This window comes from Octopus sinensis, linkage group LG4 (assembly GCF_006345805.1).
Source record: "Octopus sinensis linkage group LG4, ASM634580v1, whole genome shotgun sequence".
NCBI lineage: Eukaryota > Metazoa > Mollusca > Cephalopoda > Octopoda > Octopodidae > Octopus > Octopus sinensis.
Window position 1 is genome coordinate 134840600 of NC_043000.1, and position 13317 is coordinate 134853916.

Genomic DNA, 13317 nt, shown 5'->3' on the forward strand with positions numbered 1-13317 from the left:
AGCTAGTTTTGCAACTGCCTGGTTTTGGATACAATCCCACTGCATGGCACCTTGGACAAATGTTTTCTACTATGGCCCTGGGCCAACTAATGCTTGGCAAGTAAATTTGGTTGTCTGAAACTGTGAAAACCTGTCATATGTATGCGTGTGTGTGTGTCTTTGTTTGTTCCCCAACATTACTTAATAAACAGTGTTGGTTTGTTTATGTCCCTGTAACCTAGCAGTTTGGCAAAAGAGACAGAATATGTACTGCAATCGAGTTCATCAACCTCACAGCAGCGCTTGCTGAACACACCACTGGCTGGAGGAAATTTGCACCTGCACTATCGGAGCTTAAGATGGTAGCTGAGAGCAGCACACTTCACCTTTCCTGTAAATAAATCAGTTGTAAATAGCATTTATACTTGAAGTCTTTTCTCTTCGCCTGCCGGAAGCCTGAACTGCATAAAGAAAAAAAAAAGGATGATGGAAGGAGACAATATTCCTCCGATATCATAAACCTTACCTTCTATTATTAAAACTTCAATGAAGTGTCCATGCAGTCCAATGACTAAAACAAGTTAAAGATACAAGAAAGATCAGTTATATTAAGTGTACTTTTATATGTATCCTGATACAGAGAGTACTGAAATAAGTCGAGGCATGGTGGTATGCCTAAGAAATTCATTTTGCAAAAATGGTTCTAGGTGCAACTATTCAGTATTCAGATTACTCTGTCAAATGTTATGCTTATTCATTTACATTGTTTTGAATTAATCATGCATTATCTTGTAGCTTTGAGATTTCTGTGTGATAGATTTACTTTTAGAGTGACATTGTAGGGTGGGTATGAGAGGCTGGATCTGGTCTGTTTCAACATAAAACAAGTTGAATATTTATGCTGGATATGGCTAGTTTAAATGCTAAAGCAGTGGTTCCCAAGGTGGGCAGTGGAAAGATCCAGGAGGGCAATGAAAAAAGTGGGGTGATAATGGAGTGGCCAAAAAGGGGTCAATGGATGTAAAAAAACACCAAAATAATGGGTTATTTTGGCTAAGCTGTATTTGTGAAATAATTATTTTGAATTTGCTGCAGAAAGTGGTCGATGTTTGTGGTGGTGAGTGGGGAGAGGGGTGCTGGGAATGTTGCCTGGTCCCAAGTGAGTGGCAGCTTGGAGTCGATATTAAATTGACCTCAGTATTTGACTGATATTTAATTGACTCCAGAAGGATAATCCTAGTAATGAGCTTGTAGTATACGGTGCTCAAGCGCACTACAACATGTCACAAAAGGTTAAGATAAGAGACAGAAAGCAGACAGTCAAGTAAAGAAAGACAGCAATGCATAGTACACAAAATAAAACATGAAAAGACAGAAAAGTGAACATTAAAAGAATCATAAAGAGGAAAGTGTGCATAGGAACATCAAGAGGGGTGTTGGTGAATTTTGAGAAACTTGGAATTTTTTGAAGGATGCAGTGCTCTGACAGCTAACAACTGATGTGAGTGGTTTATTCTATACTTCAACAATTTTGAGCATAAAAAAAGCATTCCCAAATGTCATTGACACTGCACATATTTTTGATTTTTATAAGTATGTTTATTAGTGGCTGAGGTATTGAATTCAAATAAGGCGGCAAGCTAGCAGAAACATTAGCATGCCGGTCGAAATGCGTAGCCATATTTCGCCTGCCATTACGTTCTGAGTTCAAATTCCGCCAAGGTCGACTTTGCCTTTCATCCTTTTGGGGTTGATAAATTAAGTACCAATTACACACTGGGGTTGATATAATCGACTGAATCCGTCTGTCTGTCCTTGTTTGTCTCCTCTGTGTTTAGCCCCTTGTGGGTAGTAAAGAAATAGGCATTGAATTCAAAGAGTGGCTAAAGTTGTTGTAAAGATGGTGGATGACAGGCCAAGCTAAACTTTGGTGGAATTTGAACTCGGAATGTAAATACAGTAAGATATTTGATATGATGCTCTATCAGCTCTGCTAATCCACCATCTATATTATAAAATATTGAAAGCAGATATTGTTTTACTTTTTAAATTATTATTTCACTTAATTTTGTTAGATTTTCAAAAGTATTTCAGTTGTGTAGGTAACATGCTACACGTCTTCTTTACTAATCAGTAAAGCAGGAGTTCAAATTTAGCTCCTTCTTTTGAGTACAGCCATTACAATGAAAATATGATACATAACCTGTTTCAGAGTTGTTTTCAAAACGGTTACAAGTTTGTATTGATGTGCCGCATTCATGAAGGCAGGCGAGACAAGAGACTGTCTATGCATTTTTTCCTGAACAGATACCAACATGGATTTCAGTTCAAAAGCATATTAATTTTTATAATGCTGTTTATATCTTTTGCTGATGTTAATTAATGAAAGCTATATATATATAGCGTTGCATGTGTTTATTGAGTGAAAATACCTAAAGTTCCACGAGCCAACTTTCTCTCTTTCTTCCTGTTTCTTGAGTAACGCTGTGATGGACTGGCATTCCATCCAGCTGGGGGGGAACACATATACCATAGAAGTGGGAAACCAGGCCCATGAGCCTGGCTAGGCTTGAAAAGGATGCATAAATCATATATATATATATAAATACACACACATGCACACATACAAATTAGTGTCTTCCACTGTAGCCTTGTTTGACCAGTAGCTTGTGATTAGATGTTTGCACAGATGTATAGGACAGATATATGCACACACACATTTCATTATCAAATTCCCCTCATAAAATATTGGTTAGCACAAGGCTATGGTGGAAAACATCTGCCCAAGGTGCCATGCAAGAGTATCAAATCTGTAATCAAGTGATTCATCATTGTTTAGCGTCCGCTTTCCATGCTAGCATGGGTTGGACGGTTCAACTGGGGTCTGGGAAGCCAGAAGGCTGCACCAGGCCCAGTTTGATCTGGCAATGTTTCTATGGCTGGATGCCCTTCCTAACGCCAACCACTCCATGAGTGTAGTGGGTGCTTTTTACGTGCCACCGGCACAGGTACCAGACGAGTCTGGCAAAATGTAACAAATTTCTTAAGTGCACAACCATACCTAGTATTTAGACTTTGATTCAATAATAATGTATTAACTCATTATAATAGAACTGATATCTATGAATGATTCTGCTGTTGATGTCTGTATACCAAATACTTGAAAATAATTGGTGATGAGAATCTGTTACTATTTTACTGTTGTTGATTTGAATTCATAAATGTATCATTGCTTTTGTCAGCTTTTGTTAATCTCTCATGAATTGTATTTGATCCGAGTTGTATTCACATACATTGCTTGTGCCTTTGGGCAGGACATGAATATCATGCAGTCTTATTCATTATCTTGTATAATTATGAAATCGATTAGTACTCTCTAAAAGAAATAATTTTGTTATATCTTTTCTCCTTCAGTTTGCACTTTGGGTTTTGTTTTTGATACGTGGGGAGGCAAGTTCACTTTATTTATGAGACATAAATTTTAAAGCAGTCTTGGGTAGCCTGAGAACTGTGAAACTTTCTGAATGGCACATCTATTCATTACTCTTTCTCTTTTACTTGTTTACTTGTTTCAGTCATTTAACTGTGGCCATGCTGGAGCACTGCGTTTAGTTGAGCAAATCGACCCCAGTACTTATTCTTTGTAAGCCTAGTACTTATTCTATTGGCTCTCTTTTGCTGAACCGCTAAGTTACAGGGATGTAAACACACCAGCATTGGTTGTCAGTACATATACATATATGCGATGGGCTTCTTTCAGATTTCGTCTACCAAATCCACTCACAACCCTTTGGTCAGCCTGAGGCTATAGTAGAAAACACTTGCTCAAGGTGCCATGCTGTGGGACTGAACCTGGAACCATGTGGTTTATAAGTAAGCTACTTACCACACAGCCACTCCTACGCTTAATGAAAAATTCCCTTAAATCTTTTAGCAACGTTGCCTACCTGTTGATGAGCTATGTCTCATGCAGCCTGCTTCTCCAAAAATGTTGCTTATACCTGCTTTAAAGTATCTAGTGTAGTAACACAACATGTTCCAAGACTAGGTACCTTTCATCAGCACCATTTGCTACTAATTGGTACTTCCATTAATTCTCTTTAAATTATCACAGCTGGTGACCTCTGAAATGTATTCCAAAACTGACAGACAAATAAATGGAATGAACTTGCTACAAGTTAAGAACATCAGACAATAAATAGATAATTACTTGCTGATTGGTTGGCAGCAATTAAATAGCAGTTAAATGAAAATTTGTGTTGGGTCAACACCCCTAGCCAGAATAAAAGGAAAGTTACAGAAGCTTTGAGAACAGTCTAAAACCAACAAGACCTGAGGGAAGAAGGAAAGACAGCCTAGAGTTGAGAACTTAAGAAAAGTCATCAATGGCCTTCTATGCAAAGGGTTGAAGTAAAGTAAGTAAGTGAAAACACTAAAAATCCAGTTGCTTGTGTTTTTTGTGTTTTTGCAACAGAAATTTATTTCCCTGATCAAGATACATAGGTCCAGGAGTGGCTGTGTGGCACCTTGGGCAAGTGTCTTCTACTATAGCCTCAAACTTGACCAAAGCCTTGTGAGTAGATTTGGTAGACGGAAACTGAAAGAAGCCCGTCGTATATATGTATATATACAAAGTGAGATAGGGGTTATGAGTGTAACCCACTATAGGATATCATTTATCCAATATACTGCCAGTAAAGCACCCTGTAAAATTAATACATAAATGCTTACAATTGCAATGCAATTAGTTCATTTATTGTATTATATGAGCAAAGGTAAAAAGTTTTACCTTAAATTCATAATACAAAATAAGAAAATGGAGGAATAGATTCCTTTCAATCATCAACTTACAGATAATACCAATTCATATAATTTACTAACTAATTAAATAGGAACATCCAAATCCAACAGAGAATTGGTATTATCTGTAAGTTGATGATTGAAAGGAATCTATTCCTCCATTTTCTTATTTTGTATTACATATATATATGTGTGTGTGTTTGTGTGTCTGTATTTGTCGCCCCAACATTGCTTGACAACCAATGCTGGTGTGTTTACATCCCCGTAACTTAGCAATTTGGCAAAAGAGACCAATAGAATAAGTACTAGGCTTACAAAGAATAAGTATTGGGGTCGATGTGTTCGACTAAAGGCAGTGCTCCAGCATGGCCACAGTCAAATGACTGAAACAAGTAAAGAGAGTATTTTTTTTTTACTTGTTTCAGTCATTTGACTGCGGCCATGCTGGAGCACCACCTTTAGTCAAGCAAATCGACCCCAGGACTTATTCTTTCTAAGCCTAGTACTTACTCTATCGGTCTCTTTTGCTGAACCGCTAAGTTACGGGGACGCAAGCACACCAGCATCGGTTGTCAAGCAATGTTGGGGGGACAAACACAGACATACAAACATACACACATACATATACATATATACGATGGGCTTCTTTCAGTTTCCATCTACCAAATCCACTCACAAGGCTTTGGTCGGCCCAAGGCTATAGTAGAAGACACACTTGCCCAAGGTGCCATGCAGTGGGACTGAACCCTAAACCATGTGGTTGGTAAGCAAGCTACTTACCACACAGCCACTCCTGCGCCTATGCGTAGAAAAAATGAAAGGAAAGAAAAGTATGACAGTCAAGTGAACAAAAACATGACAGATATATTTGACATAATAATAAAGATAAAGCAAACAAGCTGGCCACTTGTGGTGACAGCTTGAAGAATTTTTTTCTTAGATTTCTTACCAGATATACTGCTCCATGTGTTTCTGCTCCTCAGTTTTCTTCATTGCTAGCAAGTAGGGTGGTTGGGGAAAGGAAGCTGCTCCATACTGCAAATGTCATTGTAATAATTTCCTTTTTCCTTATATACAGGGTGGCCCAAATGTAGGTTTACAGTTATACAACTATCTCTTTTGCATTCATATATTAACGGTTTAGATCTTAATTATAAAAAAAATATGAAACCATTATTCTATGCTAATTTAGTTAATTTTGTCAAGGCCCCTTTTCAATTTGTAAGATAGAAATTTAAATATAATAAAATGTTTTAAAAGAAATTTAAAGTGCCTATGTGATAACTGTAAGCCTACTTTTGGGCCACCCTGTATGTATATATCAATCCTTTGTAGTCTTTTTAAAATTTTTATTATTGTTATTCTGTTGTGGAACCCTTTTGCTCCATTATGCTGTTAATATCTTTAGAAAAGAAAAAATGGTTATGATTTCTCATTTCAGCTTACCTTGATAATTTGGAATTTTACAAGCCAATGAAGGAGCTTCTAAAACAAACATTTAATCTGCTTGAACAGTCAAATCTCCCTCAAATCACACCACAGTATTAGAAAAAGAAGACTCTTTTGGTTATGTAGATTCACAAAAGCATCACTCCAGATTTACCAACCATGTCTCCATCGTCGTCGTCGTTTAACACCCGCTTTCTATGCTAGCATGGGTTGGACGATTTTGATTGAGGGCTGGTGAACCAGATGGCTGCACCAGGCCCCAATCTTAATTTTGTAGAGTTTCTACTGCTGGATGCCCTTCCTAACGCCAACCACTCAACTGTTACTCATATCAAGAAAAAAATTGTACCACATTCTTTTTAATTATGAGTAGTTTTAATACAGAGCCCTCAAAATCATCCAGTTGTTGGATCTTGCTTTCACCAAGGATCTATCCTGCTGAAAGCACCCTCATAACATTGCTAGAAATGTATCTCAATGATTGGCTCTTTGTTTCAGGGTCAGAAGATATTTTGTTTCTCAACAATTGATACTCAACAAAACTCAGGTGAAGCACACGATTGAGTATTACTCTCACATTTGGGATGTTACCAAGAAACCTGACTGATTGGCATAAAATCATTAATAGACACACTGCTGAGTCCTTTCTCTATATTTGGAACTGGCTGGGATCATGTCATATAACTAGTGGATTTTTTTGGCTTTATTTAGTGATTGACCTTGTCTTTTTATAATCTTTATATATAAAAGAGAGGTTGTGTGTCTGTCTCCTACAATTTAGATTCCTAACTACTCCCACATTTTGCGGTGCAGTTTAACCAAAACCGGGTATCTTTATAGTCGTGATTCATATCGAGCCCTTCTGGGTATTAGCGCGCGTCTACGATGAGTCTACGATTTAAAAAAAAATTTACCATAATTTTTTTCCCTTTTAATGCATTTTTTCGCTATTATATAAGGGAAGTAACTCTCTAAAAATGTCTACGATGAGTCAACGATTTAAAAAAAAATTTACCATAATTTTTTTCCCATTTTTAATGCATTTTTTTGCTATTTTTTGGCTATAACTCTCTAAAAATGCTTATATAGTTATTTCCCTTACAAACCCGAGCAACGCCGGGCGATACTGCTAGTCTATAATAATTCTGATTGTCATTGTGTTACTTAGCATGTCGGTAATGCTTTCACATGATTAGAGAAAAAGAGAAAGGGAGAAAAAGAGGGAGAGAAGTGTCCGTGATGTGTGGTAGATGGAATGTAATTGTAACGCTTTCATGTGATCAATTGAAGGGAAAGAGAGGAGAAAGGAAAAGGAGAGAGAAAAAGAGGATAAGGCGCAGGAGTGGCTGTGTGGTAAGTAGCTTGCTAACCAACCACATGGTTGCGGGTTCAGTCCCACTGTGTGGCATCTTGGGCAAGTTTCTTCTGCTATAGCCCCGGGCTGACCAATGCCTTGTGAGTGGATTTGGTAGACGGAAACTGAAAGAAGCCTGTCGTATATATGTAAATATATATATATATGTGTGTGTCTGTGTTTGTCCCCCTAGCATTGCTTGACAACCGATGCTGGTGTGTTTACGTCCCCGTGACTTAGCGGTTTGGCAAAAGAGACCGATAGAATAAGTACTGGGCTTACAAAGTATAAGTCCCGGGGTCGATTTGATCGACTAAAGGCGGTGCTCCAGCATGGCCGCAGTCAAATGACTGAAACAAGTAAAAGAGAAAAGAGAGAGAGAGTGAGGCAGAAAAAGGAAAAAAGAAAAAGTGGGAGAGAGAAGCATCCTTGACGTGAGGTAGGGGGAATGTAATATTTAATACATGATTAAGAAAGATGAAGGTAGAGGCGAGTTAAAAATATAATTGTAGCAGAGGTGGAGGGGTGATGTTCTGATGGTGAGGTTAAAGAAAGACAGAGAGAGAGAGAGAGAGATGGTGGTGGTGGTGGTGGTGGCTGTGGTGATTGGATAGTGCAAAGTGTATTTTTAAAAAAATTGAAATAAGTTTTTTATATCACCCATCACTTAATGCATGCACATAAGTGCAATTCGGTGAAATATTCACGCTTATTTATGTGGCAGATGTATGCAATTTAACTAAAGGTTGTATCATATGTATGAGATATATTTTTTCTTTATGGAAAAATAAGAGTAAATATTTATTTTATCAGTGTTGTGCATTAAATCTATAAAATTGTGTATAAAATATATAAAGTGTATATATAAAATGCATTAAGTAATCATCATATTCCAATTTCTTTCACTTTTCAATGAGTTGTAGACAAGCACCTATCTTTCCATACAAACACAACACTGGCCATGCTTTCGGGTTTTTGGATAGAGTTTTCAGAATCAATCCAATAGGTTTGCCATTAATTCCGTGAAATATGCATGGGTCCCACTAGTATATTTATATATAAATTATATCAATATCAAAATGTTTTTAAGCTATCATTGACAACCTAGCAGATATAGGTTCTCCATTCTCCATCATCTGGATATTAGCAATGAAATCTTCCAATACGTGCTCCCTCAGCTACTCTCCTCCAACCGCTATCAATCTTTTAGTAATATATATTCCTGCATTGATGACACCTTTTTAACTTTACCTGTCTCTGAAGTTGTCATTCAATGCTCATAACTCCTTTGACTCTCATGCATCCACCATAGATGCTGCTATTGCTAGTTCTAAGAAAAAATTCTGGGTTCATAGGTATAGGAGTGGCTGTGTGGTAAGTAGCTTGCTTACCAACCACATGGTTTCGGGTTCAGTCCCACTGCATGGCACCTTGGGCAGGTGTCTTCTATTATAGCCTCGGGCTGACCAAAGCCTTGCGAGTGGATTTAGTAGACGGAAACTGAAAGAAGCCCGTCGTATATATGTTTATATATATATGTGTATGTATGCTTGTGTATCTGTATCTGTTCTCCCAACATCGCTTGACAACCGATGCTGGTGTGTTTACATCCCCATAATTTAGTGGTTCAGCAAAAGAGACCGATAGAATAAGTACTAGGCTTACAAAGAATAAGTCCTGGGGTCGATTTGCTCAACTAAAGGTGTTGCTCCAGCATGGCCACAGTCAAATGACTGAAACATGTAAAAGAGTAAAGAGTTTCCATGAGCTAAAGCGTCTTTTAATAAAATATAATAAAAATTTACTTAATAAAACAAATATTATTCATTATTTTCAAAATAATAAGTTATAGCTATTTTTATATGAATAAATTCTCTTCCTAAAACATTTTTGTTTCATTTAATGCCTTAATTAAAATTAGGATTGCAAGGATAGTTTGTAAAATAGAGTTACAGGTTCCACAATTATTAAGAAAATTGTATTATGGCTTCTGCATCAAAATATATTTAGGAACTGCAGCCAAACACGATTTTTTGAATGACACACATACACTCTAAGTACCTGCCCTTAATCTACTTTTCACCTCCAAATACTACATCTAGCAAGAACATCACCGTCTCTGTACCTATCGGTTGTCTGACCATTATAACAAAAAACTAAAACCAAAACACTCGGAACCTCCACCACCAACAGATGCATCCAACAAAAACATTGGAGCCCTGAATATACGTAGAGAAGTCACAAGAGACCTAGAACATACAACTAAAAAGGCGATGTTCGAACATGGTTTCACTCGTGATTATTAAAAAAAAATGTTCAAAATATTCATAATAATAATAATAATGAAATTATTGTATACAGTGCTCAGGTGCACAACAACTTGTCAAAAGTGCGTATAAAGCATATGCAGTAATGTACAAATGTCTGGAAAGTGAACAGTGTATGAGTCAGATACATGCTTGCATGTGTATGGAGGGGAGAAAATGAGGTGTAATGTTGGCGAATCTCAGGAAGCATGGAAGTTTTGAAGGATGCTGTGCTCCGACAATTAACAACTAACTGATGCTGGCAGTCTGTTCCATACTTCAGCAACTCTTAGCGTGAAAAAATGTTTCATGGCAGAGAAAAGGCGGAAAAATCTTTGAAGATATGGTTTAACACAACGAATACATTCAGAATATATACTGACAAAATCGTATTAGAAAAGCTAATATTTTACTAATTTCATATTATTACAATAATGAAAACAATATAACCAAGGAATGACAAATATCAATGGAACAAGGGAAATAACTTTCAAAGATTATTGTAAAACAAGAGTTCGGTCCCTTGAATTTCCACCAGCTTCTTGGCAAATACGAACGATCAAAAATCCAGTTCGCAGGTTCAATTTCTGGTTAACCTTACTACTTCTACAGCATTTCAAATGTATTACTGTTAATTTCGCCAGAAACGAAATAGTTACCCCATAGTTGGAAGTTGTTATGACGAATTTTTCAATATTGTAAGTGGCGGTAGGTATTTGTCTGAGAAACACTAATTTAAATAGTTTAAGATATGTGATTGTCACCGACTTACAATCCCCCTCAGCTCTCTTCTCGAACATATATACACGTATCAATAAATATATGTCTTGACTCTATGAAATTCATTTATGTATATTCCATAATTAAACTTCAATTCCAGCATATACTGTAACATATTTCACCACAAATACACGTGCATAAATTTGCATATATACATATATAATACTTAGAAAAGCGCTTTATTATAGTTAATCTGTCTAACGGACACTCTATACTTAGACATCTTTTGAACTGTATGGATGAATAGACAGGATAAATACTTTGTGAATCACACGTGCCATATAGGTACTAAACATGAGACTATTTTCAAAATCAATGGATTGAATGTAGTAAATATTTCTATTTGCACCGCTAATTTCTGGACAATCCTGGTACCAAAAAAGGGACACTATGATTCTATGATGGACGAGCTCTGGGAATGGTCCAACAACCAAACTGGTCTTTTCAATATCTAGCGTGTGTGTCTTTCCTCGCTACATTATCCAATGTCTCTGTCCTTTAAATTATAGGAAGGTTTGATTTGGTTGTTATTTCTAGGAGCTCAAGTGCCCACATAGTATCACCTTTGCAACATTGTTATCTTCCATGATGTTTAGTTGCAATTTTTTACTTTGTAAAACCAGCAGACAGTGGATAAGATAAAGTAAACACCATAAAAGTCATTTGAGTTGCCACAGAGATGAGAAGACAAGAACAGTTGCTATCTCTGTTTTTAATTTCAACTTGAATTGGTAAAATAAATACCAGAAAAGCACAGACGTGGCTGTGTGGTAAGAAGCTTGCTTTCCAAGCACATGGTTCTGGGTTCAGTCCCACTGCACGGCGAGTGTCTTTTACTATAGCCTCAGGCTGACCAAAGCTTTGTGAGTGGATTTGGTAGATGGAAACTGAAAGAAGTCCATCGTGTATATATATATATATATATATTCTTTTATTCTGTAACTGGTTTCAGTCATTTGAGTGTGGCCATGCTGGAGCACAGCTTTTAGTTGAACAAATCAATCCCTAATTCTCAATCCTGAAAGGATGAAAGGCAAAGTCAACCTTGGCAGAATTTGAACTCAGAATGTAAAGTCAGATGAAATGCTGCTAAGCATTTTGCCTGGTATGCTAATGATTCTTATTTCTTTATTGCCCACAAGGGGCTAAACATAGAGGGGACAAACAAGGACAGGCAAAGGGATTAGGTCGATTACATCGACCCCAGTGCGCAACTAGTACTTAATTTATCGACCCCAAAAGGATGAAAGGCAAAGTCGACCTCGGCAGAATTTGAACTCAGAACATAGTGGCAGACAAAATGCCGCTAAGCTGCCTTTACTGATACTATAATATTGAGTCCAGGACTTACAGATTGTGAACTTATTCTATTGAATTTGAAAGAATGAAAGAATCACATCTAAAGTCAAATCACATCTAAAGTGGATGGGGTTTGAATTCAGAAATACTACAAAATATTTCGTGTGATGTTCTATCGACTTTGCCAAAGGTTGTGTAAGTTTAAAATAAATCTTTTTTACAAACTAGATAAGACAAAGAAAACAAATACTTCTCCCAATGGTTTTTGTGGAATTGAATGGAGGAAACAAGCTTCTCTCACAAGAAGGCACTACTTTGACACATGTTTCTCAGAAGGCTTCATAACCATTCTGTAGACAGATAAACTAAGGCATGCCTTGTTAAGAGAAACTGGTAAACATCTGCAGCATGATATAAATACATGATCCAAGAGAATCTATTTAAATAGTTCTGATCTCAGCTGTTTTAATACTATTAATAAAAATACTTACACTAAATATATGTTATTTTAATTTGGGAAGGTTCTATTAGTACCAGTTTCTATCATTAAGACTTTAGTCATGACAGGAACATTCTTAGGTTAAAAGTTACTCTTTATTTTAAGGACCTTCATTGTAGGGTACCACTAAAAATAGGCAAGATTTCTAACTTATCTCACTTTGTGCCTGCTATAGTTTGTAAGAACTAAATTACATACACACATGTTTATTATGTACACACACACACACACAAATATATGAACATGAATATGTATATAAATATGTATATATATGTATGTATATACACATATTTATATATGTGTGTGTGTGTGTGTGTGTGTGTGTGTATATATATTATATATATATATATATATTTATATATCCCTCTCTCTCTTTCGGAGAGGCACTGAGCAGCTATACGCACACAGCAGTAACTCCCGCCTACCGAATTCAATCACAAAGCTCCGGTCGGCTCGGGGCTATAGCGGAAGACATCTACCCAAAGTGTCATGCAGTAGGACTGAACCCAAAACCATGTAGTTAGGAAGCAAGCTCCCTAATCACACAGCCATGCCCATAGATATATATATATATATCAAAATAAGCAACAAGGATATCCAGTTGCTTATTTTGATTTTAATCACCTTAATTTGAAATTGTATGGATAATACCATACTGAATTCTGGTGCCTCAATTTAAGTACCATATACATTTGAATCTACATCTATCTATCTATCTCTTTATATATATTATATATATGTATATGTGTGTATGAATATATATATATATATCTACCTAGGAGACCAAGTCAGTAGCGGGGGTGGGTGTGCTGAAAGTGTAACTGCTAGAGTAAGAATAGCCTGGGCAAAGT

General features: G+C 36.7%; 1 long non-coding RNA gene across 1 annotated transcript; it reads left to right on the plus strand.

Moving 5' to 3' along the window:
- Positions 1 to 516: 516 nt before the first annotated feature.
- Positions 517 to 2192, plus strand: LOC118763145. The gene is made up of 2 exons (XR_004998902.1): positions 517 to 1593; positions 1843 to 2192. It is a non-coding gene; the product is annotated as an uncharacterized LOC118763145 (long non-coding RNA).
- The last annotated feature ends 11125 nt before the right edge of the window (positions 2193 to 13317 follow it).